The sequence below is a fragment of the Pseudophryne corroboree genome, chromosome 3 (assembly GCF_028390025.1).
Source record: "Pseudophryne corroboree isolate aPseCor3 chromosome 3, aPseCor3.hap2, whole genome shotgun sequence".
Classification (NCBI taxonomy): Eukaryota; Metazoa; Chordata; class Amphibia; order Anura; family Myobatrachidae; genus Pseudophryne; species Pseudophryne corroboree.
Window position 1 is genome coordinate 736,924,760 of NC_086446.1, and position 25,874 is coordinate 736,950,633.

At 43.8% G+C, this 25,874-nt stretch overlaps 1 protein-coding gene across 1 annotated transcript in view; it reads left to right on the forward strand.

Annotated features, from left to right (window-relative positions):
- ADAM12 (ADAM metallopeptidase domain 12) overlaps nucleotides 1-25,874 on the forward strand; it is a 925,560-nt gene that overhangs the window by 649,632 nt on the left and 250,054 nt on the right. The gene's annotated exons all lie outside the window — the stretch shown is intronic.

Consider the following 25,874-nt stretch of genomic DNA (forward strand, 5'->3'; position numbering starts at 1 on the left):
CCGAAGAATGAACATACAGAACATATATACCGTATTGAGCTGATCATGAAGTCGGTTATAAATTAATTCAAAATTATTCTTGTTTTAATGATCATTTCCAGAAGAGATACTGTATTAGGTCTTTGAATATAATCCCCAGAGTATAATTAATCATTCTCCTCATTCCCCGTAGAGCTTACAGTCTAAATTCTCCACCACACAAACACGCCCACACACACAGAAATTCAGCAGGTTTTCAGGACCGATCATTGCTTTCAACTTCTTTTTTCTTTACTATAGGGTCTGAATATACAGTAATATGTACATTTGTAATGTCTAACAGGAAGATAACTTAGGTTCATGCATCCAGTATTAAGCAGGTTGCCATAGATTATTTAAAGAAGATAAGAGGGGCTCCTACACATGGGGCCTTAACTGTTTTTTTTATTTTATTTTATTGCGTGGGTGTCTGTACAATTCCCAGGATGTGGCATTGAGGCAGTCACGACAGGATTTCCGCCTACCTCTGAATCAGATCATTATTATTACATGTTCAGTGCTGCAGATGAACAAAGTTACGGTGAAATTCGACGCAAATTAGGTTTTGCCATTGACCAGGCTGTTTCGCCTAGAGGTGCGAAGATCCGCCAATACAATATTGTAGTTTCACTTTTTTTCACCATTCCACACTGTGGCCTGATCATGAGTTGAACGCAACATAAAATGCGTCCAAATTTAGCGGATTTTGGGTCCTAGAGCAGCTTCTGTCCTCTGTGTTCTGTGGTTAGTGTGCATTGTTTGTTCTCCAGTCTCTTTTACCCTCTTTTGGTCTTTCGCTCCATCGACATTGATTCAGGTCACTCAGGGGTTGAGCTCATACTTCCGCCAGTGGCATAAGTCCTGGTGGGCATCCCAGTACCGGTAGGCGCATCAAGCCTTATGGGAAAAGCGGCTCTTATAGGCACGAAGACCTGCTGGTAGGTTCTATGAGTCTCAACCCTAGGTGTACAGGAGCCACTGCCAGAAGACCTTCAGGAGATGCAGACCCTTCGGAAAAGAGGATCCTCCAGTTATGACAGTAGAGCAGCGACCTGTAGGCAGTGTGGGTGCAGCCACAGGAGCCTCTCACATACAGTGACTGTGCAGCGTAAGTGTGCACCCGCTCTTCCGGGTCCAGCTCTGTTGCAGGCAGTTCTGGGACATGGCCTTTTCTGGTGGGGTGTGAGGGCCGCATGGTACCTGCTGTGCGGTGTTCGTGTCTGGATACTGGGGAGTGCAGCGCAAGTGAGTCTCTCCCTGGGGTAAGAGTGGATTGGGTAGGGGATACAGGGCTTTGGGATGGGGTGGGTGAGCTGGGAATGCAGCATGGAGTGATTGGGGAGAAACAGATTGTGGGGTGTGTGGGAGGAAGGAGAGAGGGAGACACAGACTGTGTTGTGTGTGGGGGAGGAAGGACAAATATACTGTACATATTTATATATGTGTATAGATAACTAAATATATATTTATTATCAGTTTCTTATATAGCAAATATAGCAAAGCAAATTCCGTTGCGCATATATATATATATATATATATATATATATATAAAATCTGAGGGGGGCCCAGAGATATAACTGCACCGGGCACCAAGATCTCTGTTGCCATCCCTGCATAGGACTTTTGTCTAACATTTATACCCTCTATAATATATATATATATATATATATATATATATATAGCACCCATTATGTATAGTACACATTGCCGCAGGGGTGATTTTACTAACGCGCTTCAAATAACGTGCAATGTTTTCTTAATGCTTTTACCTTGCATAGTTTTTATTAACACCCTGTGTACAAGCCCCATCTGTGTTTTCGGAAGACCTAATGCAATTTTCCAAGCAGTGGGGTTTTATTTTGCAGACTTGTAAACTTAATGTCTGTTACTATGTCGCTTTGTTTGGATGTATTTGTATCTTGCTATATATGTGTGTGTGTGTTCTGTCCTTAAGCTTCTCTCACTGTGCTGGCACCTGTTAAGTGGATGGATGTGACAATGAAGAGTTTGTTATGCAATGAAGCATTTATAGTCTCCTATGAAAGCCGTGAGCTAACGTATTTAGTAGAGGAAATTACAGACACTGCCTGGAAAATCCAGAACCAACAAAATAGGAAGCAGCTTGAAGTTGCTTTTTTTATTAAAATTAGGACGGCAGTGTACTCATTGCTTGGTCTCTGTTCTGGCATTGTGCCGCGCCACTATTCGAACACTGTACCATCATTTGTTAACGCACAAAAAAAAAAAAAAAAAGCAAAGCGAGAAGAGATTTAATGAAAAGTGTTAATCACAAAATAATTGCATAGCTGGAAATTATATCATTTATTTTCGCTATTGTTTTCCAGCCGCTGTACAGTTTTTATTACCTTCCCATTGTATAGTTATAAGATGAATGTTACAGAATTGTTAGTCTATTACATGGCTGATGCCGGTTCTGGAGACAGACGGCTAGGTGCCTGCAGTACTTCGTCACAGGAGTGCTGCCTCTGGTAGGCCTACATACATCTTACTTTGGATCAATAGCTCAGCTTGAAGGAAAAATGGAAGCGGATAACCTTTTTTTTTTTATTCTGAGCAGTGGGAGTGACAAGCTGAAGGTCACCCCAGTAATACTTAGATATATTACCTAATTAAATGTTATCTAGAGGTCTTGTAAGATAAGAACGTGTCACTGAGGTTACTGGCGCAAGTGTGAAGAGATCTCCCCAAGGTTCCAAGCTAATCATGACAGCATAAAGATGTGATATAAACAAAGTAAAAGGCTAATATTATACCTTGGAGGATGCACTTCTCCAAAGAGGACCATTTAGGTTCCTTGATGGCCTCAACTTCACCATGCCGTTAAATTTTGGGCACCAGTTTCCTAAATGAATGTCCTGGAATTGGTAACATATGCAGAAGGGCATCTAAATGACAAAGGGTTGTAGAAGGTACCATATATGTTAAAAAAAAGACCATCATAGCAAAATAGAACTATACTAATGGACCATCCTAAGCTCCAAATACAGGTGCCCCCAGGGCAAAAACTCTGCCATCCTATCTGCCTTGTGCTCTGGGTAGCCCCTAGTTACGACCCTGTTTCTAAGCACTGGGGTTTTCCTACATCATCATACCAGTCCGAAAAATGTAGGAGTATCTGTCACCTCCCCAGATGTCCATGTCTACCTGGATCACCTGCTACTCTCCACTCTATCAATTCCTGCCCCAGCTGATCCACTGGAGTTTTTTATACATACATATTGACTTTGTGCCATAGAAGTTGTCGTGTTTCATTACGTGGTAGCCTCTATGTCTAAAACGATTCTCCAAAGAAAGAAAAGATGTCTTTACATAAAATGCTTTAATGCATTATTCTCTACAATATAGTTATAGGTTATCATGTTTGTGGAAAGCACCAGTGCCACTACTGGGTGATTTAATAATAATAGTTGCACTAAAACGGAGCATTATTCGGATCTTAAAAGACAGGTGGCTCCCGCAGCTGAGGCCCCCCATATGTGTCGTGTCTTCTGACACACACACACTCTGGTCTTGTCAATTATGGGGAGTTCTTTTGTACCGTTCATAATGATTAGACCTAAGTAGCCTCGAAAGTTTGTAAATACCATAAACACCAAATTCTGAATATAATGAAGCATGTTTAGCAAGTACCGACCATACATGCTAATAGTTATAATATAATAATGATATGCAGTCACTATAATGACATCCAAAATGTCAACAATCATAATGTTGACACAAGGTCGACAGTTATATTGAAATTGTTGAAATGTCAACATAGAGCATGTTGACATCTGTAGAATGCAACATTAGGTTTAGGATGTTGAGAGGGATTAGCTTTAGGCTGTGTGAGGGGAGTGTTAGGGTTATGCTGTTGGGAGTGATTAGCTTTAGGCTGTGGGAGGGGAGAGTTAGGGTTAGGCTGTTGGGAGGGATTAGCTTTAGGCTGTGGGAGGGGAGAGTTAGGGTTAGGCTGTTGGGACGGCTTAGCTTTAGGCTGTGGGAGGGGAGAGTTAGGGTTAGGCTGTTGGGAGGGATTATCTTTAGGCTGTGGGAGGGGAGAGTTAGGGTTAGGCTGTTGGGAGGGTTTAGCTTTAGGCTGTGGGAGGGGAGAGTTAGGGTTAGGCTGTTGGGAGGGTTTAGCTTTAGGCTGTGGGAGGGGAGAGTTAGGGTTAGGCTGTTGGGAGGGATTATCTTTAGGCTGTGGGAGGGGAGAGTTAGGATTAGGCTGTTGGGAGGGATTATTTTTAGGCTGTGGGAGGGGAGAGTTAGGGTTAGGCTGTTGGAAGGGATTAGCTATAGGCTGTGGGAGGGGAGAGTTAGGGTTAGGCTGTTGGGAGGGATTAGCTTTAGGCTGTGGGAGGGGAGAGTTAGGGTTAGGCTGTTGGGAGGGCTTAGCTTTAGGCTGTGGGAGGGGAGAGTTAGGGTTAGGCTGTTGGGAGGGATTATCTTTAGGCTGTGGGAGGGGAGAGTTAGGATTAGGCTGTTGGGAGGGATTATTTTTAGGCTGTGGGAGGGGAGAGTTAGGGTTAGGCTGTTGGAAGGGATTAGCTATAGGCTGTGGGAGGGGAGAGTTAGGGTTAGGCTGTTGGGAGGGATTAGTTTTAGGCTGTGGGAGGGGAGAGTTAGGGTTAGGCTGTTGGGAGGGATTAGCTTTAGGCTGTGGGAGGGGAGAGTTAGGGTTAGGTCCTGGGGGGAGGGTTAGGGTTGGTTTTGAAAATTAGGATAAGGGTTAGGAATGGTATAATGGTTATCATTACTGCATCACAACACTGATGTCATGGGTTTGATTCCCCCCATGGCCCTAACTGTGTGGAGTTTATATATTCACTCCGTGCTTGTATGGGTTTCCTCCAGGTACTTCCACAATTAATAAAGTTAACTCTAGTCTGTGTGTGCATGTACATGTGTTTAGGACAGACTAGATGGGCCAAGTGGTTCTTATTCATCAAGTTCTATGTTTCTATGAGTAGGGGTAGTGAATCAGATGACCCTAAAGACACTGCTGCATCACCAGAGCTACTACCAGATAAGTAAGGCTGCTGCACTGCCGGGATACACAGTCTTGTCAACATTCTAATCATGTTGACATCTCGACAGTATTGGCATGAGGAATGTCGACACATTGTATGTCAACAAGAATTTGACCCACTAAACTGCATGCTGGTCCAGGCCAATGGGAAAAACAATATAAGGTCCAACTGGCTTCAGGTTCAGCGTTAAATCAGGACATCAATTTAACCACATCCATCCAGCATTGGATAGGCTCATGGCAGATCAAGAGGATGTACCCCCTAGGAAGCCATATTCCCACCAATAGCATTTATCATACCCTAGTGATTCCTTTTTTTTTTAAGTCCAATGGCTAATAAATTGTGGAACCAATCTGGACATCTCCATTTGATAAACAGGCCCCCATGTACTTTCCTTTTATAATCACTGCTTTTGTTCACTTATTGCAGACAATGGGGTAAATATAATAGTCCGAGTTGCCGGAAGTCCGGATTTCGTCCGAGAATGACTCTGTTTTTAAAGCGGCGATCATATTCAAGGCAAAGCCAGGTTGGTTTTCAGACGAAATCCCAGACCTCCGGCAACTCGAACTCTATTATGTTTAACCATATGACAGTGGATATGTGCCTGTATTATTACCTACCTACTGTAGCTTTACTCTAGGTAGCATCATCCCAAACCGACAGCTATTGTGCACAGATAGAGTGATATCTTTGAAAATAGAGATGTATGGCCCTCGCACGCTGATCGCACGCTGACGATTTTCACAGCGCAGCGACCAGGTTACTACTGCGTATGCACCGCAATGCGCACGCGTGTCGTACGGGTACAAACAGCATTGTTGCTGTGCAATGCTTCTAGCGACGATTCCATTCGCACAGCCGTTCGCAAGGAGATTGACAGAAATAGGGCGCTTATGGGTGTCAACTGACCGGTTTCTGGGAGTGGTAGGGAAAATGCAGGCGTGTCCAGGCGTTTGCAGGGTGGGTGTCTGACGTCAATTCCGGGACCGGACAGGTTGAAGTGATCGCAAGGGCTGAGTAAGTTCAGACCTACTCAGAAACTGCCAAAAACTTTTTCGTCCCGCTCGGCTGCACATGCGATTGCACACTTGCAAAGCGAAAATACACTCCCCCGTGGGCGGCGACTATACGTTTGCATGGCTGCAAAAAGTAGCTAGCGAGCGATCAACTCGGAATGAGGGCCAATATGCGGGAAGACGGATTTCTCCATACCGTTAAAGGCCAACATTTCAATTAGTCAGTGATGCATGTAGATGGCCCATATAGTACCTTCTGCAGAGATGCCCTTGCAAATTGTATACAGTTTTCATATGAAATTTAAATACTCAGCTGATCTTCTGTAATATAAATATGGAACATGGAATGATAGTAAGTTACATGAATCTGCGTAGGATGAATATCGTAACAGATGCATCTGGCCCAAGCTACGATATTTCTTGTTTTTCCCAGAATCTTAGTCCTTTATAGATGTGTGCTAGAACGGAATTGAAAATCAATTTAAGAGATTACTCAGTGCCTCAACCTTATACAGTGAGAACTAATATACTATAATTGGTTTGTCCTTGTAGAAAAAATACAGGTGCTGCAAAAATGGGTGAGGGTTCCAATCCCACATTTAATATATACAATGAAAAATTATGATACAAATAGATAAGTAGGTATTCATAAATTCTGGATATACTGTAAGTCAATGCAACGAATCCAGCTAGGATCCTAAATGATATGGTTATTGGTAATGTGTAAATTAAATCAGCAATTCCACAAATTATTTTAATAGCATGTTAAGCACCATTTAAACATGTATATTTGCTATCCTTCAACACATCATTATCTCCTTTTTAAAATCTCTCTGCAGGGTGCAAAGTATGTCTGCAAATTCACAGCTCTCAGTCATGCGAAGTCAGCGGGGTTATATAGGGCAGGAAAGTATTTTATATTGCACAAAGCACATGGACCAGACTGGATGGAGGCATGATGATTATGTCTGTCACACATAGCAACGGTGTCACCCCCAGTAAAAATTGCTTCTCTGGACCGGCGCTAGCCAGGCCCCCGAGGCCACCAGAGGCGCCACTTTCACTGGCGGTGACACCGTTGCCATGTGTGACAGACATAATCATCGTGCCACCATCCAGTCTGGTCCATGTATACAGATATGTATGTTTAAGTGATGATGGTTTCTCAGGTGGCTGGGGGGGGGGGGGGGGGGCACTGGGTCGGTGCAACCACATAGATTCCTACAATTCATACGGATGGGTAGACTGTCACATAAGACATACGATTGCCGGTCTCCGCGTTGACCATCCCCCTAAATCCAGTTGGAATTTCCACCCACAGTGTACCGTTGGTTGCTACCTTGTTGCTGGCATCTCCTCCTTTACTTAAGCCTATAGCAGCTGCCATCTTCCTGAGGCCCATGCAAGTGATCTCTGGTGCATTCTGGGGATACTCTGATTGGTCTCCAGTGCCTTCTGAGGATACTTTGCTAGATATGCTCCTGCTCTCCTGTGCCTCCTGAGGATACTCTGATGGATATTCTCCTGCTCTCCTGTGCCTCCTGAGGATACTCTGATGGATATTCTCCTGCTCTCCTGTGCCTCCTGAGGATACTCTGATGGATATTCTCCTGCTCTCCTGTGCCTCCTAAGGATAGTCTGATGGATAATCTCCTGCTCTCCTGTGCCTCCTGAGGATACTCTGATGGATATTCTCCTGCTCTCCTGCGCCTCCTGAGGATACTCTGATGGATATTCTCCTGCTCTCCTGTGCCTCCTGAGGATACTCTGATGGATATTCTCCTGCTCTCCTGTGCCTCCTGAGGATACTCTGATGGATAATCTCCTGCTCTCCTGTGCCTCCTGAGGATACTCTGATGGATATTCTCCTGCTCTCCTGTGCCTCCTGAGGATACTCTGATGGATATTCTCCTGCTCTCCTGTGCCTCCTGAGGATACTCTGATGTATATCTCCTGCTCTCCTGTGCCTCCTGAGGATACTCTGCTTGGTCTCCAGTGCCTTCTGAGGATACTTTGCTAGATATGCTCCTGCTCTCCTGTGCCTCCTGAGGATACTCTGATGGATATTCTCCTGCTCTCCTGTGCCTCCTGAGGATACTCTGATGGATATTCTCCTGCTCTCCTGTGCCTCCTGAGGATACTCTGATGGATATTCTCCTGCTCTCCTGTGCCTCCTAAGGATAGTCTGATGGATATTCTCCTGCTCTCCTGTGCCTCCTGAGGATACTCTGATGGATATTCTCCTGCTCTCCTGTGCCTCCGGAGGATACTCTGATGGATAATCTCCTGCTCTCCTGTGCCTCCTGAGGATACTCTGATGTATATCTCCTGCTCTCCTGTGCCTCCTGAGGATACTCTGATGTATATCTCCTGCTCTCCTGTGCCTCCTGGGGATACTCTGATGGATATTCTCCTGCTCTCCTGTGCCTCCTGAGGATACTCTGATGTATATCTCCTGCTCTCCTGTGCCTCCTGGGGATACTCTGATGGATATTCTCCTGCTCTCCTGTGCCTCCTGAGGAAACTCTGATGGATAATCTCCTGCTCTCCTGTGCCTCCTGAGGAAACTCTGATGGATAATCTCCTGCTCTCCTGTGCCTCCTAAGGATAGTCTGATGGATAATCTCCTGCTCTCCTGTGCCTCCTGAGGATACTCTGATGGATATTCTCCTGCTCTCCTGTGCCTCCTGAGGATACTCTGATGGATATTCTCCTGCTCTCCTGTGCCTCCTAAGGATAGTCTGATGGATAATCTCCTGCTCTCCTGTGCCTCCTGAGGAAACTCTGATGGATAATCTCCTGCTCTCCTGTGCCTCCTGAGGATACTCTGATGGATATTCTCCTGCTCTCCTGTGCCTCCTGAGGATACTCTGATGGATATTCTCCTGCTCTCCTGTGCCTCCTGAGGAAACTCTGATGGATAATCTCCTGCTCTCCTGTGCCTCCTGAGGATACTCTGATGGATATTCTCCTGCTCTCCTGTGCCTCCTGAGGATACTCTGATGGATAATCTCCTGCTCTCCTGTGCCTCCTGAGGAAACTCTGATGTATATCTCCTGCTCTCCTGTGCCTCCTGAGGATACTCTGATGGATATTCTCCTGCTCTCCTGTGCCTCCTGAGGATACTCTGATGTATATCTCCTGCTCTCCTGTGCCTCCTGAGGATACTCTGATGGATATTCTCCTGCTCTCCTGTGTTGCCTTATAGGTAATTGTCTGCACTTCGTCTAATATTAGGGCAATAGATGTTGTCTGAATCAAAATATAATTCATTATAAATAGGCGATGTTACCATAGTGGACAGTATAGTGGATATATATAGTAAGGAATAGATATGAAATAAGTTTGAATGTATGAGGTAATGTTTAGCTGATTTAAGAAATTAGGTTTGTGTATGTGTTTATATAGATATACTGTATATTTGTGTTTTACAGCAAGATGGTAAAAAATAGTGTAGGGAACAGGTTTATTCTGCTCTAGTCATAAATAAGGCCAGAGAGGTTACAGTAAGATCAAGAGTCATTGTAGAGAAAAGGTATTAGGCCATAAATGATAATAGGTATGTGACAGAGCTCTGTTGGTCATTGGAATTCACAGGTGTGCTTACAGTAGATCAGAATCTACTGGTTTGTCTATTGTCCAGTGAAGGTTAAAAGCTAGGGAGTATAAATTAACTACTATGAAAAGAGATCACATCCATTGATAAAACATTGTGTAACCGACCCCAGGAAAACTTGTCAATACAACAGAACTTTGGATGAAAAGACATTCCAGATTTTACAATACTATACTTGCTTAAGGCAGTGTGGACACCACACTTTTATGACACCATGCCTCCGTGAACAGGACACGACAGCCCAGTTCAATGTTTGTTTTATTACACCTTGGAATCTGACAAACCTATAATTACCTATTCCATTGGAAACTATGAGAATATGATAGTTTGAATTGGTAAAATATGAGATAAAAGGACCAGACTTGTAGTTAGGAGTTAGTAAGGAGAGGAGGGAGAAGGAAGGAGGAGAAGGACAGAAGGAAGGAAGTCAGTCAGGAGGAGAAGTCATGGAGAACATGCAGAAGGAATGATTCTTGGGATGGCAATCTTTAACTTGCAAGTATACATTTTATGTTAGCAATTGAAACTGTTTGTGAAACTTATGTCATGTTGTTTTATGTTATGTAACGAAGGAAGCATATATAATTATAATTAGTATATATATCACTACTGTGTATATCTTATTCTGTACGATTTGATCTGCCTGTAAATAAAGAATCATATAAAAAGAGCGGTAATATTCAAGCTTGAACTCTCTTTAAGGAATCTTAACTTAATAACTTCATAAGTCATATGTATAAGGACTGCATATATGTATCAGCCAATTAGTTTGTAAGCCTGACATAATATATTTGCAGATATATATGATAAATGCATATTAATTGAAATATATCCATATATTAAATACCATATATGATATATTAAATATTAATATTCATAAATATGATTCCATAAATCAATATTGGCGACCACGAATTGGACTTGTTATTACTGAATCTGATTATCTGATTTATAATATTTATGAGGAGTAGCAAATGCTATAAGCTGGCTACCAAATCTGCAGAATCACGGTGGGGATGTATCTATGAAAATTTATTACCATTGTGTAATGTCAATTTTGTATTCTGTATAACCTAGGATAAATGTGTTAGTGCAATATACGTTATTTTAACTAACATAATATCTATTAGGAAGCAGCACCAAAGGCTATAAGCCTGCTGGCAAAATACAAGATCACAGTGGAATAGGTTACAAATGAGAATAAAGAATTTAAAGGCCTAGAATAGAAAATGTGCACAGTGGAAAAGAGTATTTCCAAATAAATGTATAAATGTACCAGGTATTAGAGTTTAACCTTAAGACACCGGTCAATCTTAAGGAGAGGATACCTTCAGTACTAAAAACAAAGAATATATAAATTTAGCATTAAAATGTTAAAAATGCAAAAGTTTTCTGTAGCATTTAGAAAAATGCGCAGAACTGCGGCTCTAGAAGCCAAACAGAAATGTAAAGAAGAATCAGGTTCACGTCTTCGTAAGGCGTGCCTGACCATTAATGCAAAAATGCATTCGTTATTTAAGTCCCTTAAACAGAAAAATAAACAGAAAAAGTTTGGGGCAGAAGCGAAAAGCCTGACAGTTTGTAATCAAATTGTCAAGATCTCTGATGAAGAGATAACATCCAGCAAGCAAGCTGAGATAGAAACACCAAACAGGAATAGTGTTGAGGTATGTGAAACTCTGTACACAGAGTCTACAGGAGTCAGAAATGACTTAATCAGTCAAGATCCTAAAATTAAGGAAAGTTACATGTTGCAGGACTGCATCAATGTGCAGCGCATGGAGTCTGCTATGGTCACACAGACCACCAGCAGAACAGCCTCTGTGGTAAAGGAAGAAAGTAGCAATGTGCCGGATGTGTCTATCATCAGACAGCACATTAATGTAAAGGAGGTAGCAGCAATAGGAGATGTCCCCTACACTGTGTCTAGTAAGGGGGAAGATCATTGTAACTCAGATTATGAGTATTCTGCTGAATACACTCTCAGAGTTCCCAATGTAAATGAAGAATTTGTTATGCCCTTAGGCAAAGGTGAATTGTCAGCAGATTTAAACACTGATAGCAGCAGTACAGTGCACACAGGGGTGGGGAAGTTCCCCATGGTGAAAACTCCCATGGCAACCAGAGTTGCAAACCTTGAAATGTATTCACCTGGAAACATGTTTAAAGGGAAAATCCATGAAATTAATTCAGGAATGCATGTTTACAAACAAAGTTCCCAAACTTATGTAACCCCCACAGAGCACTCAGAGACTTCTAGTGATGGTGCAAATGTTTGCATGCTCTCAGAGAGACCACATGCAGAGTGTCATTCTGCAAACCACACACCAATTAACAATGACAAAAAGGATCACCAGGATGAAAATGTTTTTATGCCCTGGTGCCATAACCATTTTATTACAGGTGTGGAAAGACAGAAAGCCCTGGGACCTGCAATACATATTTGGCAAAGTTTAACAAGTTTCTCTCCCCACAAAAGTAGGTTTTTTCAGAAGCTCCAAGATTCTTCCAAACTAAGGAGCCACACCAAGCAGCAAACGCTATGGTTAAAGACAGTCTGGGACCAGGCTGCATCACAAGGGAGTATGGTCACAAGTGAATACGGTAGTATCATTCCTTTACTTGTTAGATCCAATGAAGCCATTGTTTGCTTTGATGTTCAAACAGCCACAGTTTCCAAATTAAACCTGCATCATATCTGCAGCGACAATTGTGCTGTCATTGACACACAATGTGACAGGAAAGATTGGCACAGGCCAGAAACAATTGTTTGTTTGTTATTCAATCGTTAAAAGACACATTTGTAAATTCTGTACCTGATAACATGCAGCAGATAGGACAGAATGCATAGCAAGCTATGTTAAATCACTGTATAAATATCTGTGATAGTCATTGTATGTATTTTTGTTTGATTCATAGTAATCCTGGCAACCTGTATACAGAATGGTGCAAGACTCCAAAAAGACTCCAATTTACAAGGGAAAAGGTCTTCATTAACCCTTTCATCGCTGCTATCCAGCAAAATCTACATAGCATCCCTAAAGACTGATATATGGACAAATCCTCAAGGAGTTTTCTAGTTTCACAAGAAAGGGGAATGTTTTCATTAACCTTTTCATCACAAGTAATCATTACTTGTCTTTCAAACTACATGTACACTCCCAAAACAGTGTACAGCACATCTCATCACTGTGATTATACAGAACTGTCTCATCCCTTCATATACCTTAATCACATATATGTAAACATTTGTCTGATATATATATATATATTATGTAATTGTATTATATACCTTGTAAATATTTTATGTTTTTTTAATATTACACAGTAGATACTACCTATGCTTCCTTCGTAAAAGCTTCAAAAGTAATTAAATATCTAATACAGGATGGTATACCGCGTTATAACAAATTGGGCCGAGATTATTAAGTGGGATGAATAATTCTCTTAATAAAGACTGTCACAAGTCTAAGATAATTATTTGTAGCATAACAGGGTCACTGTATATGCACATGGCTGCATATAAAATAATATTGGATGGAATTAGATATATTTAAAGCCATTCCTAAATGATATTTAATATCTGTTTGAAGCAAAATTATATTCATTTATTGTATTGATAGGATGTTACTATATACACATCAAAAGCATTTTAAATAATTATTAGTCAAAATATAGATAGGATAGAAAACGCCTTTATATGGGTTAAACTGGTATAGGGTTATGTAAGATTGAGATGTATAAATAGGTACAAGGTAGAATAAGGAGATTTAAGACTGCATGGTAATTTATTCAGTGAGGAAATACAGAACAGAGTAGGTGTACTACTCACAGCCATTTGTGGTACTATTGCCCGAAGACAATTAAGACCTACTATTAACAAGCAAGGAAAGAAAGAAAGAAAGAAAAAAAAAAAAAAAAAAAAAGACTGTTTCATATATGCCTGTTCTATTCAAAATCACAACCTGTTTGTGCAAAAGCAATATGGACACTGGTCACAACTGCGGCATTGGATAAACGCAAAGGAAACAGAACTGCTAAAGACTGTATAAAGACTATTACTATTACTGAGGGTCGTCACAAGTACTGAATGTTCAAGACACAGCACTCGACGTACACAGCCCTCTGCCTCAAACAGCGAAATGGCAAGCAAAGGAGCAGCTGCTACGAAGAATTCTACTTCTAGTAATGGTGCAAATGTTGCAAACGCAAGGCCATAATGCAAACGCAAGGCATCTCCAATTGCAAGCAAACCACGCAGATGACAGTCTTATCCCAGTAAATTGCTACATACAAGAACAGCAAAAATGTCCAAACGTACTGATCCAGATACAGAAAAAAGGTCTACAATTGGGCTATGGTATTCCAAATGTCTGTAGAAATTAGTTTTCCTCATGAATACTGAATAAAAACCTCAGTCTTGTCTGCTTTAGTTAAAAAGTAGAATAAGGTTAGGTAAGCTAAGAATTTTTATAGATTTTTAAAATCACAATGGTTATTATTATTACACTTATGGTATATATTAGGGTTACAACAAAAGTTATGTTTTGAAGAAATATTTTGAAATGTATTTGGAAGCAATTACGCTAGTTTAATGTGTGGCCAATCAAAATAATTTCTCATGGCCACAAGGGGGCGACTGTTGCCTTATAGGTAATTGTCTGCACTTCGTCTAATATTAGGGCAATAGATGTTGTCTGAATCAAAATATAATTCATTATAAATAGGCGATGTTACCATAGTGGACAGTATAGTGGATATATATAGTAAGGAATAGATATGAAATAAGTTTGAATGTATGAGGTAATGTTTAGCTGATTTAAGAAATTAGGTTTGTGTATGTGTTTATATAGATATACTGTATATTTGTGTTTTACAGCAAGATGGTAAAAAATAGTGTAGGGAACAGGTTTATTCTGCTCTAGTCATAAATAAGGCCAGAGAGGTTACAGTAAGATCAAGAGTCATTGTAGAGAAAAGGTATTAGGCCATAAATGATAATAGGTATGTGACAGAGCTCTGTTGGTCATTGGAATTCACAGGTGTGCTTACAGTAGATCAGAATCTACTGGTTTGTCTATTGTCCAGTGAAGGTTAAAAGCTAGGGAGTATAAATTAACTACTATGAAAAGAGATCACATCCATTGATAAAACATTGTGTAACCGACCCCAGGAAAACTTGTCAATACAACAGAACTTTGGATGAAAAGACATTCCAGATTTTACAATACTATACTTGCTTAAGGCAGTGTGGACACCACACTTTTATGACACCATGCCTCCGTGAACAGGACACGACAGCCCAGTTCAATGTTTGTTTTATTACACCTTGGAATCTGACAAACCTATAATTACCTATTCCATTGGAAACTATGAGAATATGATAGTTTGAATTGGTAAAATATGAGATAAAAGGACCAGACTTGTAGTTAGGAGTTAGTAAGGAGAGGAGGGAGAAGGAAGGAGGAGAAGGACAGAAGGAAGGAAGTCAGTCAGGAGGAGAAGTCATGGAGAACATGCAGAAGGAATGATTCTTGGGATGGCAATCTTTAACTTGCAAGTATACATTTTATGTTAGCAATTGAAACTGTTTGTGAAACTTATGTCATGTTGTTTTATGTTATGTAACGAAGGAAGCATATATAATTATAATTAGTATATATATCACTACTGTGTATATCTTATTCTGTACGATTTGATCTGCCTGTAAATAAAGAATCATATAAAAAGAGCGGTAATATTCAAGCTTGAACTCTCTTTTAGGAATCTTAACTTAATAACTTCATAAGTCATATGTATAAGGACTGCATATATGTATCAGCCAATTAGTTTGTAAGCCTGACATAATATATTTGCAGATATATATGATAAATGCATATTAATTGAAATATATCCATATATTAAATACCATATATGATATATTAAATATTAATATTCATAAATATGATTCCATAAATCAATACCTGTGCCTCCTGAGGAAACTCTGATGGATAATCTCCTGCTCTCCTGTGCCTCCTGAGGATACTCTGATGGATATTCTCCTGCTCTCCTGTGCCTCCTGAGGATACTCTGATGTATATCTCCTGCTCTCCTGTGCCTCCTGAGGATACTCTGATGGATATTCTCCTGCTCTCCTGTGCCTCCTGAGGAAACTCTGATGGATAATCTCCTGCTCTCCTGTGCCTCCTGAGGATACTCTGATGGATATTCTCCTGCTCTCCTGTGCCTCCTGAGGATACTCTGATGGATATTCTCCTGCTCTCCTGTGCCTCCTGAGGATACTCTGATGGATATTCTCCTGCTCTCCTGTGCCTCCTGAGGATACTCTGATGGATATTCTCCTGCTCTCCTGTGCCTCCTGAGGATACTCTGATGGATATTCTCCTGCTCTCCTGTGCCTCCTGAGGATACTCTGATGGATATTCTCCTGCTCTCCTGTGCCTCCTGAGGAAACTCTGATGGATAATCTCCTGCTCTCCTGTGCCTCCTGAGGATACTCTGATGGATATTCTCCTGCTCTCCTGTGCCTCCTGAGGATACTCTGATGGATATTCTCCTGCTCTCCTGTGCCTCCTGAGGAAACTCTGATGGATAATCTCCTGCTCTCCTGTGCCTCCTGAGGATACTCTGATGGATATTCTCCTGCTCTCCTGTGCCTCCTGAGGATACTCTGATGGATATTCTCCTGCTCTCCTGTGCCTCCTGAGGATACTCTGATGGATATTCTCCTGCTCTCCTGTGCCTCCTGAGGATACTCTGATGGATATTCTCCTGCTCTCCTGTGCCTCCTGAGGAAACTCTGATGGATAATCTCCTGCTCTCCTGTGCCTCCTGAGGATACTCTGATGGATATTCTCCTGCTCTCCTGTGCCTCCTGAGGATACTCTGATGGATATTCTCCTGCTCTCCTGTGCCTCCTGAGGAAACTCTGATGGATAATCTCCTGCTCTCCTGTGCCTCCTGAGGATACTCTGATGGATAATCTCCTGCTCTCCTGTGCCTCCTGAGGATACTCTGATGGATATTCTCCTGCTCTCCTGTGCCTCCTGAGGATACTCTGATGGATATTCTCCTGCTCTCCTGTGCCTCCTGAGGATACTCTGATGGATATTCTCCTGCTCTCCTGTGCCTCCTGAGGATACTCTGATGGATATTCTCCTGCTCTCCTGTGCCTTTAGTGAATGATCTGCTTGTGCTTCTACTGCCAACTAGTGCCTCCAATGTAAACTCTACTGGTTTCAGATGAAATCTGGAAATCCTAATGAATGCCAGTACCCCGTTCGACTTTGCACCTTTTGGTTGTTCCATGCATGTGACGATATTGAATCCCCAAAACACCTGTGAATCCTGACAATGACCATACTGGACATTGTAGTTTGAGTTGCATGATAGAAAGGTCATGCTAGATTTGGACATTTTATGAACCACTGAAACAAGTTATGCCTTATCAGGGACGAATTGGCCATAGGGCTCACCGAGAAGATTCCTGGTAGGCCGACGTGTCTGTTGGTCCTGTTTGTGTGTTGTCATGTGGCCCCACCCCCCACATGACAGGCAGCCCCTCGCACTCAGTACACTGCATTGTCCCCATTCATTCTGTTATTCCATCTCTGCAGTACAGCAACTCTGCCATCCGTCAGGGACAGACTGCCCATCTGGCACATGCCAGAAGCGCCGAGGGCTGGTGGGCCGGACCGGCCACACAGATAGCTGGAAAGGCCGTGTGCAGCGCATTTTCCAGCTCTCTAAACGTTCCCCCCGCCGCCCGAAGTGCTGGTTGCTAAGAAATACGGGGGGTGCCGAGAGTCCACACCCCCTGACTCTCAGCACGCCCCCGTGAATAGCGAGCACGCGCATGCCAGGGACGCTTTTCAGCCCGAGTCCGTCCCTGCATCCAGATGATGCTGCCATGGCTACACAATATACTATACCTCTTGTGCTGCATCCAGATGATGCTGCCATGGCTACACAATATACTATACCTCTTGTGTCTTCACCACCTCTGCAAAATTTTACAGGGCCACTTTTAGTTCCCAATCCACCCCTGGTCTGCAGCAAAAGACGCAACAAAGGTTACAATTGAGTACAATCAGGCCCTAAGAGCAGGGATCCCGCCCCACTCAACAGACCCCACCCCCTCATCAGATCGCACCCCCATTAGGGCTGCTTCCATAAATTTCCTGGGCTGGTTTTCCATCCCAATCTGCCCTTGTGCTTTATAGATATTATATAAACAAAATTAGCAGAATACACTTTCCCCTTACAAGTTTCCTTTATACCATGGTCAATATATCAGCTATAAATTGGCAATTGTTTGAACTTACGTCATTGCATCGTTCAATTATAGGGTAAAACTATGCCGGAGCAATCAGGAACAGACATTGATGATGGATACATTGGTACCACAAGAGACAAGCACTTACAGATCTACCTCACTTCTAAGGTGAAACATAGTGTATGTCTTCTACTACCATCAACATGAAGTGCTGAAGAGCCAACCACTGCAGAAGATTGGTTGCTATGAGCAACATCACCACCTTAGTAAATTTACCCCCATGTGTCAATGCAGCAGGCACGCAGACTGAAATAACAAGCCAAAAGTAAAGAGTTTCAAGGGAATGTAAAAGACTGTGGGGCTAATTCAGAGTGGGTATCTGCCGCAGTCTGAATCCTTTAGCACGTGCGCACCTCGGGAGCCCAGTGAGATGCTAAAAGCATTTCAGGGCTGTGATTGCCTCTGCCTGATTGACAGGCAGAGGCGGTTGCGGGGTGGGAGGGGGCGTGCCAACGGCGTTAGAACGCCACTGTCGGGGCACATTCCGGACAACAGAGGCGTGTCTGGACCGTTGGGGGGGGAAGCGAGCCGCGGCGGCTGTGTGACATCATACGCAGCCACTGCGACCCGTGATGCAGCGAGTAGCGGTCTGCCAGCGTGCAGGAGCTGCACCGGCAGGGAGCTACTCGCCAGGTACAAAAGCATCACCGCCGTGCAATGCTTTTTACCTGGGGGGGCCTTACATGCTGGGCGGACTAGCCCTGTGCTGGGCGTCCCGCCGTATGTTAGAGTTAATTATCGTAGATGTTCTAAAGTTAGCACATCTACGATCAGATCTGAGTGACCCCCTGAGCCACAACCAACATCTTCTGTTTTCCAGCTGACGTGTGGCAGATCTTTTTGGCGTAAGATAAGCATCTCTGTACTGCATGTGTGCTCCAACAATGTGTACACATACATCCGTACAGTACATATTGTAGACTTAAGGGTATACGTGAAGGGTTACCGGAGTGAGCAGGACCGGTCAAGTAAAGGCTCGATACATTAGTTGTGACACAATTAGATGTGACACATCCAAGAATCTGCATTTTAGCAGCTGCATTGCTGGCAGATCCTGGCGGCCTAACACAATGATACACAGTTCTTCTGAGAACTATCTGAAACGATGTTCGGATTGCTGACTGACCCCTCCGGCTGACAGTACTTAAGCCATTAGTGTAACAGCTATGAAGTACCGGACATCCATTTACATTACTAAATTGACATTTCCAATTGGACTACTGCAGGACAGAAGATTCCCACTGGGGTGTTTCTATTTCATTCAATTTTATATGGAAAATGCGAAAATTGCGTTTTTTACTAACATTGTCATGATACTGTTCTCTCTTGTATATATGGCACGTCATTATATTACGTATGAATAGGGAAATGCAACTTTTGCATTTATTATTAACACTGTCCAGCTGCATCTCTGCGCAATTATGGGCCGTGGGTGTCCAGCGTAGAGATGCTTCTGTTTTTGAGTCAGACATGTCTTGAGCTCTTTTCTAGAAACATCAGTTTCAAGTGTACAGAATGCGTCCAACTTTGAATGATGCCCTACAGTATGGTTGGGCATGGGTGACGGCGTTTGGGATCCCCCCGGTCACCATACCGATGCCCGCATCCCAAGGTTTAGATTTCCGGCGGGGCAAGCACAACAAAGCCGCTTGCAGGCTTGTTGTGCTCGCCACAGGTTCCATTCCCACTCCCACGAGTGGTAATAGTCCCTGTTAGTTGGCATGCCGACTATCGGGCTGTTAATTGGTCGGGATCCCGGCGTCGGTATAGTGACCGGCAGTTGGGTCACATAACTACATCCCCTACAGTATATGTTTTGGGACTTTCATCTCTGCTGCTGCGGAGTTAACAATATTTGTGGGCAATGAACTCCCGTTGTTCAGCTCAGAGAATAGAGTCTTTACCTTCAATGTGTGGGCGCCATCTTCCCAAAGATATCACTGGGAGGATGGTGCCGGCCTTAATTACAGGTATATTCACAAAGGGGAGGGGGGCAGCGGAACTGGGCCTGTTAAGTAGTACCCCCCCTCTCTGCGCCACAGAAACAGAAAGTATGGAAGGGGCTGTTAGTGCACAATACCCACCCCATCATAAATTATTAAGGGGAATATTCATGAAGCAGGGAAAAGTGTGAAAGAAGTGAGCCTGTGGAGAAGTTGCCCATGGCAACCAATCAGCATTGATGTAACATTTGTCATTTGCATACTATAACATTATACAGAGCAGCTGATTGGTTGCCATGGGCAACTTTTCCACTGGCTCACTTTTCCACTCTTATCACTGCTTCATACATTTACCCCTCTGTTTGAAAAATGAGTTACAGTAGGAGCTGGTTGGCAGCTACTTTGGGCATTCATGAAGCAGTGAAAAGAGTAGAGAAGTGAGCCTGTGGAGAAGTTGCCCATGGCAGCCAATCAGCTGCTCCATACAATTGTATAGTATGTAAATTATAAATGTTACTTCAAAGCTGATTGGTTGCCATGGGCAACTTCTCCACTGGCTCACTTCTCCACACTTTTCACTGCTTCATGAATCTCTGACAAGAACATTGCTATCTGTTTTCGTGCTCAAATGTGCTATCAGGTGCCCACTGCCATCACTGCAGTTAATGTACACATACGCAGCAATGACACAGAGATAGGGAACATCGACTCCCCAAGTGTGTCTATGGTTATACAGACTGGCTGTGGCAGTAGCGACGCTGGTGCCATGTTTCTTTACATACATGATACGAAAACGTCCGTGACACATCTGCTTTTTTACCGCCGCTTACCATTACCTCCCCAAAACGGTCACTTCCTGTCACTCACACTGCGAATAACACCTCACTGCGGGCGGTATCGCAAAAGTACCTTGGCACGTGCACAGTGTGATCGCGGCGCATGACAGTCTGATGATAATCAATCAGTTGCCAGAACATCGGCACTGCGTACAAATCGGGGCCCAGCATGCAATTGTGCACATCACTATTATTTGCAGTAACCCAACATCACAGGTTTTCTTGCGTGCATTCCTAGGATGCGTGGAGAGGTCCACATTGACGGTGGTCACGCAGAGCCGGAGAAATTATCAGAACCAGTGGCGGCTGTAGAGGTGGGGCTGCAGCGCCATCCAAAATTCAAATATGGGAGAAACACCAACTGCCAGTGAGTCCTGGCCGGCGATGTTTGGAGTGGCAGTTGGTGTGGATCGGAGATTACGTAAATATCGGATTTATGTAATTCCCTGAATCAAGGCCCAATGTACCCAACAGTACTGTAGGAAGGCACTTAAACTTCCTGAGAAAAGGACTTTTCATTTGATATAACAGTAGAGTATAAGAGGTACATCGTGTATAAACCTATTCTTTTTTGAAGCTCTTAATTTCTCTTTAGAGTGTTGAGATAAGCGTTTCACATACAGCATGATTCATTGCTCCTGGCAGAAGCAGGATTTGTTGTGGTGTGGGTGTTTTAGCAAATAAATTGCTAAGAACAATACACATCTTTCATATCTACGTTTATCATGCAGAATGCATATAATAGAGGTGTGGGAAGGATAACTTTTTTTTTTTTTATTCAGCTGGGATATAACTTGTAACAAATAAAGTTTGCAGGAGGAAAAACACATGACGTTAGGAAACAAAATGGGTTCATAAAATAGGAATTTATTTACTTAAATGAAGACTGGCAGACGGGAAGCAGTTAGCTTCACGACAGTTGGGATCCCGGCGATCTATATACCGACGCTGGGATCCTGAAGTAGTAGCTTTTACCGACACCCGGCATCCCGATCGTCCGGACAGGTTGGGAGGGGGGGGGGGGGGGGGTTAGGTTTAGGCACATACAAGGGGAGGTGTCTTAGTGCACGGCCAGAGTCTCATGGGTATGTTAGGGGAGCGTCAGGGGTATGTGGGGGAAATAGTTGGGTACACAGATGCGTGATTGCTCACATAGGAGGCAATGCTCGGCTGGAGAACTGCATCTGCCTTGGGCTGGTGAAAGTTTTGATGGTGGGAACAATGATGGCGTCTAAGGATGCACCAATTGGTATTACAGCATCTACGGATGCCGAAAGAGGATGTCTCAGGCCTTACGCAGTTGGGCAAAACCGTGGGGTCATTCCGAGTTGATTGCATGTAGCAACTTTTTGCGGCACATGCGATCAACCAGACGCCGCCTATGGGGAGTGGGTTTTTTTGCATAGCAAGGCTGCGATCGTTTGTGCAGCTCTGCTATGCAAAAAAAGTTTTGTGTAGAACAAGACCAGGGTAAGAGTTACTTACCCTGTGCGATTGATCCAGCGTTGCAGGTCCCGGAATTGACATCAGACATCCGCCCTCAAAACGCCTGGACACGCCTGCGTTCACCGCACCACTCCCAGAAAACGGTCAGTTAATGCCCCGGAACGCCTTCCTCCTGTCAATCTTCTTGCGATCGCAGCAGCGATCGCTTTCTTCGTTCTTCTTGTCGTTGCCCAGCTACGGACGTCACTGGGCAACGACGGGCCTGCGCATTGCGGCCGAACCGACCCGTTCGCACCGCTGTGAAAAACAGCAGCACGCGAATTGGTCGGAATGACCCCCCATGTGCACTGCAGGTGGAGCGGATATTACATGTGCAGAGAGAGTTAGATTTGGATGGGGTGTGTTCAAACTGAAATCTAAATTGCAGTGTAAAAATAAAGCAGCCAGTATTTACCCTGCACAGAAACAAAATAACCCACCCAAATCTACCTCTCTCTGCACGTGTTATATCTGCCCCACCTGCAGTGCACATGGTTTTGCCCAATTGCTAACAAATTTGCTGCTGCGATCAACTCTGAATTACCCCCCAAGACCGATCTCACTTTTGTTTAGTTTTTCTTAGCAAATCAGTGAACAGCCCAGTAAGAACCAGTGAAATGCTTTATTCTGCAGTAATGTGATTTGTGAAGCTGTACAGTCATGCATGTTACAGACTCTGAGCATGGCATTCAGGTCAGGTCATCAGCCGGTGACTGCAAGTGTGTAGCGGGATGCAAGTGCTACCAATGGTTGTAGCTGGATAGATCAGCGGTAATTATCAGTGTTTCTCTGGAGCTGGATGGAACAAATCCATGTCCCACTGTAGCGCACAGTAACAAGATGGCGCCACGCAAGCGCAGAAGTACAGACAATGGCTGTCTTAAGGAAGGAATCAGTATGGAGTATGTGCAGTAGCGCTCTCCAGCTTCAACAGAAGTGTCCTTTGGGCATGCAGACAGTTACATAGACACATTGGGCTGGATTCGATGTTCCCCGCCCCCTCCCACCTGAGATCGCGCCCACCGGCAGCTATTTAAATGTTGCTGCCGACGGGCGCGACTAGTTAATTTCAGCTGAAATGCTCATAAAGAGACCCAGTTGGGCGCCCAAAGGGACTTTTCACGCTCGCGCCCATTACTTTAGCTGGATTTAGGTGCTTTGCGCGCCTAAATCAGAGTGTAATGGGCGCGATCAGCGGGATAAGTGGAGGCATTTGAATATCGCCCCGCGATCTTCCGTCACTTTAGAAGGGAGATAATGGGTGTGATAACATGTAAAATCCCCCCATAGAATTTGACGGCAGATAAGTCTGCCCAGTCACTCAGCGGCCGATGGTGTCGCAGAGCGATCCGATGCTGCAGCCTTATATCAGACGCCTCCTGCTACAGTAACATATCTGTGCATCACTGCTGCTTCCAAGTTAACAGCAGCGATGTTATTTCCGTCCACATCAGAACCAGGCCATAAGTGCAAAGTAGGCCCGTCCTCTTCATCTCCACTACTCAAAGCTGCCTGCATTCACTGGCACTGCTCTCATGCCAGGTACCAACTCTCTGTCTGCTTCATATAACATTTCTCCAGTATCCCCAACCATGTTACCAGCTGGCATCACGTCTAACGTGAAATGCTGCTCCAGCAGTACAACAGTATGCTTGTTCAGTCCGAGCTTAGGGGGAGATGTATCAAGCCTTGGAGAGAGACGCCAACCAATCACCTTTTAACTGTCATTTGCTAGCCCAGTCTGTAAATGACAGAAGCTCATCGGTTGTTATGAGCAACTTCTCAACTTTATCACTCTCCAAGGGGTAAATTTACTAAGGTGGGAGTTCTATTTAAGATGGGATGTTACCCATAGCAACCAATCAGATTATACTGTACTTCTTATTTATCTAGCACCTTCTAGAATATAATACCTGGAATCTGACTGGTTGCTATGGGCAACATCCCATCTGAAATAGAACTCCCATCTTAGTAAATTTACCCCCAAGATTGAAACATCTCCTTAACATGGAATATAAGTGCAAAATGAGTATCTAGCATGAAATAATAAAAACTCCCTAATCATATGTATAAGCCGCTGAATAGAGCTGCTCTCCGTCCTTACTTCCTTTATGTAGCTGACTGAAATATTATTATTATTATTATTATTATAATTGTCATTTTTTGTGTTATAGTCAGTGCCTGATTAAACGCTGTGGAGACCCCTATGCTGTCGAATTCTCGGGGCGCCCCTCGCAAATTATCTCCTAATACATTTTTCATTTTACCAACTAAGGTCCAGATTTATCAAGCCTTGGAGAGTGACAAATAGCACGGTGATAAAGGGGTCTATTTACTAAGCTTTGGATGGAGATCAGTAGCGGATCTTGCCACGGGCAAGCAGGACTTTTGCCCGGGGCGCCACCTTCCGGAGGGCGCCGGCGCCATCCGTAGGGCTCCGCACCAGGGCAAGATCCGCTGCTGCTGTGCCCCCCGCTGCCCGCTGTGAAGGGAAACTAGAGTTTCCCTTCGTGGAGAGGTCCTTTACATCGAGCACCGCACATTAAAGGACCTCTCCACGAAGGGCTTCACAGCGGCCAGTGGCAGCGGGGGGCACATTTCAGAGCGCTACAGTAGTCTGTACAGGGGGCGTAAATGACCACGCCCCCTGTACGAAGCCACGCCCCCCATTGCCGCCCGGGGCGCGCAAAGCCCCAGAACCGTGCCTGATGGAGATACAGTGGACGGAGATAAAGTACCAGCTCTGCCAATCAGCTCCTAACTGTCATTTTTCAAACACAGCCTGTAACACGGCAAGAGCTGATTGGCTGGTACTTTATCACCGTGCAGTTTATCACTCTCCAAGGTTTGATAAATCTGTGCATAAGAGTCTACGATCTGGAAACTGTGATGTGAATCTGATGTCTATGGTTTATGAACTTTAAGTTGTTAATGGGTACATTACAGTAATACGGTATTTTCTGTCGCGCCCGTCGGCAGTCCTTAATGTAAAGTTTTTGTTTCTTTGAGTTGATTAATTTGTCAGTGACGTCACAAGGGGGGTGCGGCCTGCACCAGGGTGTCAGCTGCCGGCTCCTACTCAGTGACAGGAGCCGAGTGCTGCACTGTAACATTATGTGCAGCACTCGGCTCATGTCACTGTGTCGGAGCGAGCACTGCACTCCCCGGAGGCAGCTCGCATCTCCTGAACCCCCGGAGTGACGAAAACAGGGGTCGGAATGCGAACCTCCCTATGAAGCCCCAACCCTTCTCGCTAAGACCCGTCCCCTTTGTGCGGCGCTGCACCAGGTGTTACTTTAGTAAGTGACGCCTCTGTCATTTGTTAAGAAAGCTTGATTGTCAAGATCAAATCAATATTACTTTGATCCATTGTTGCGGGGCCCCTTAAAGGCGTGGGATCCATAGGCCGGTGCCCACTCTGCCTACAGTGTTGATAATTGTAATTGTGCTTTTATATAATCTATCGGTTTAAGCAGTTTATACACCCTCTGAACTCCTTTACCATCTTCTCTGTGTAACATACATGTGTCACTCTCTTTATGGTTCTACAGCTGACAAATGCTGTAGAACGTATTTTCTTTATCACGCT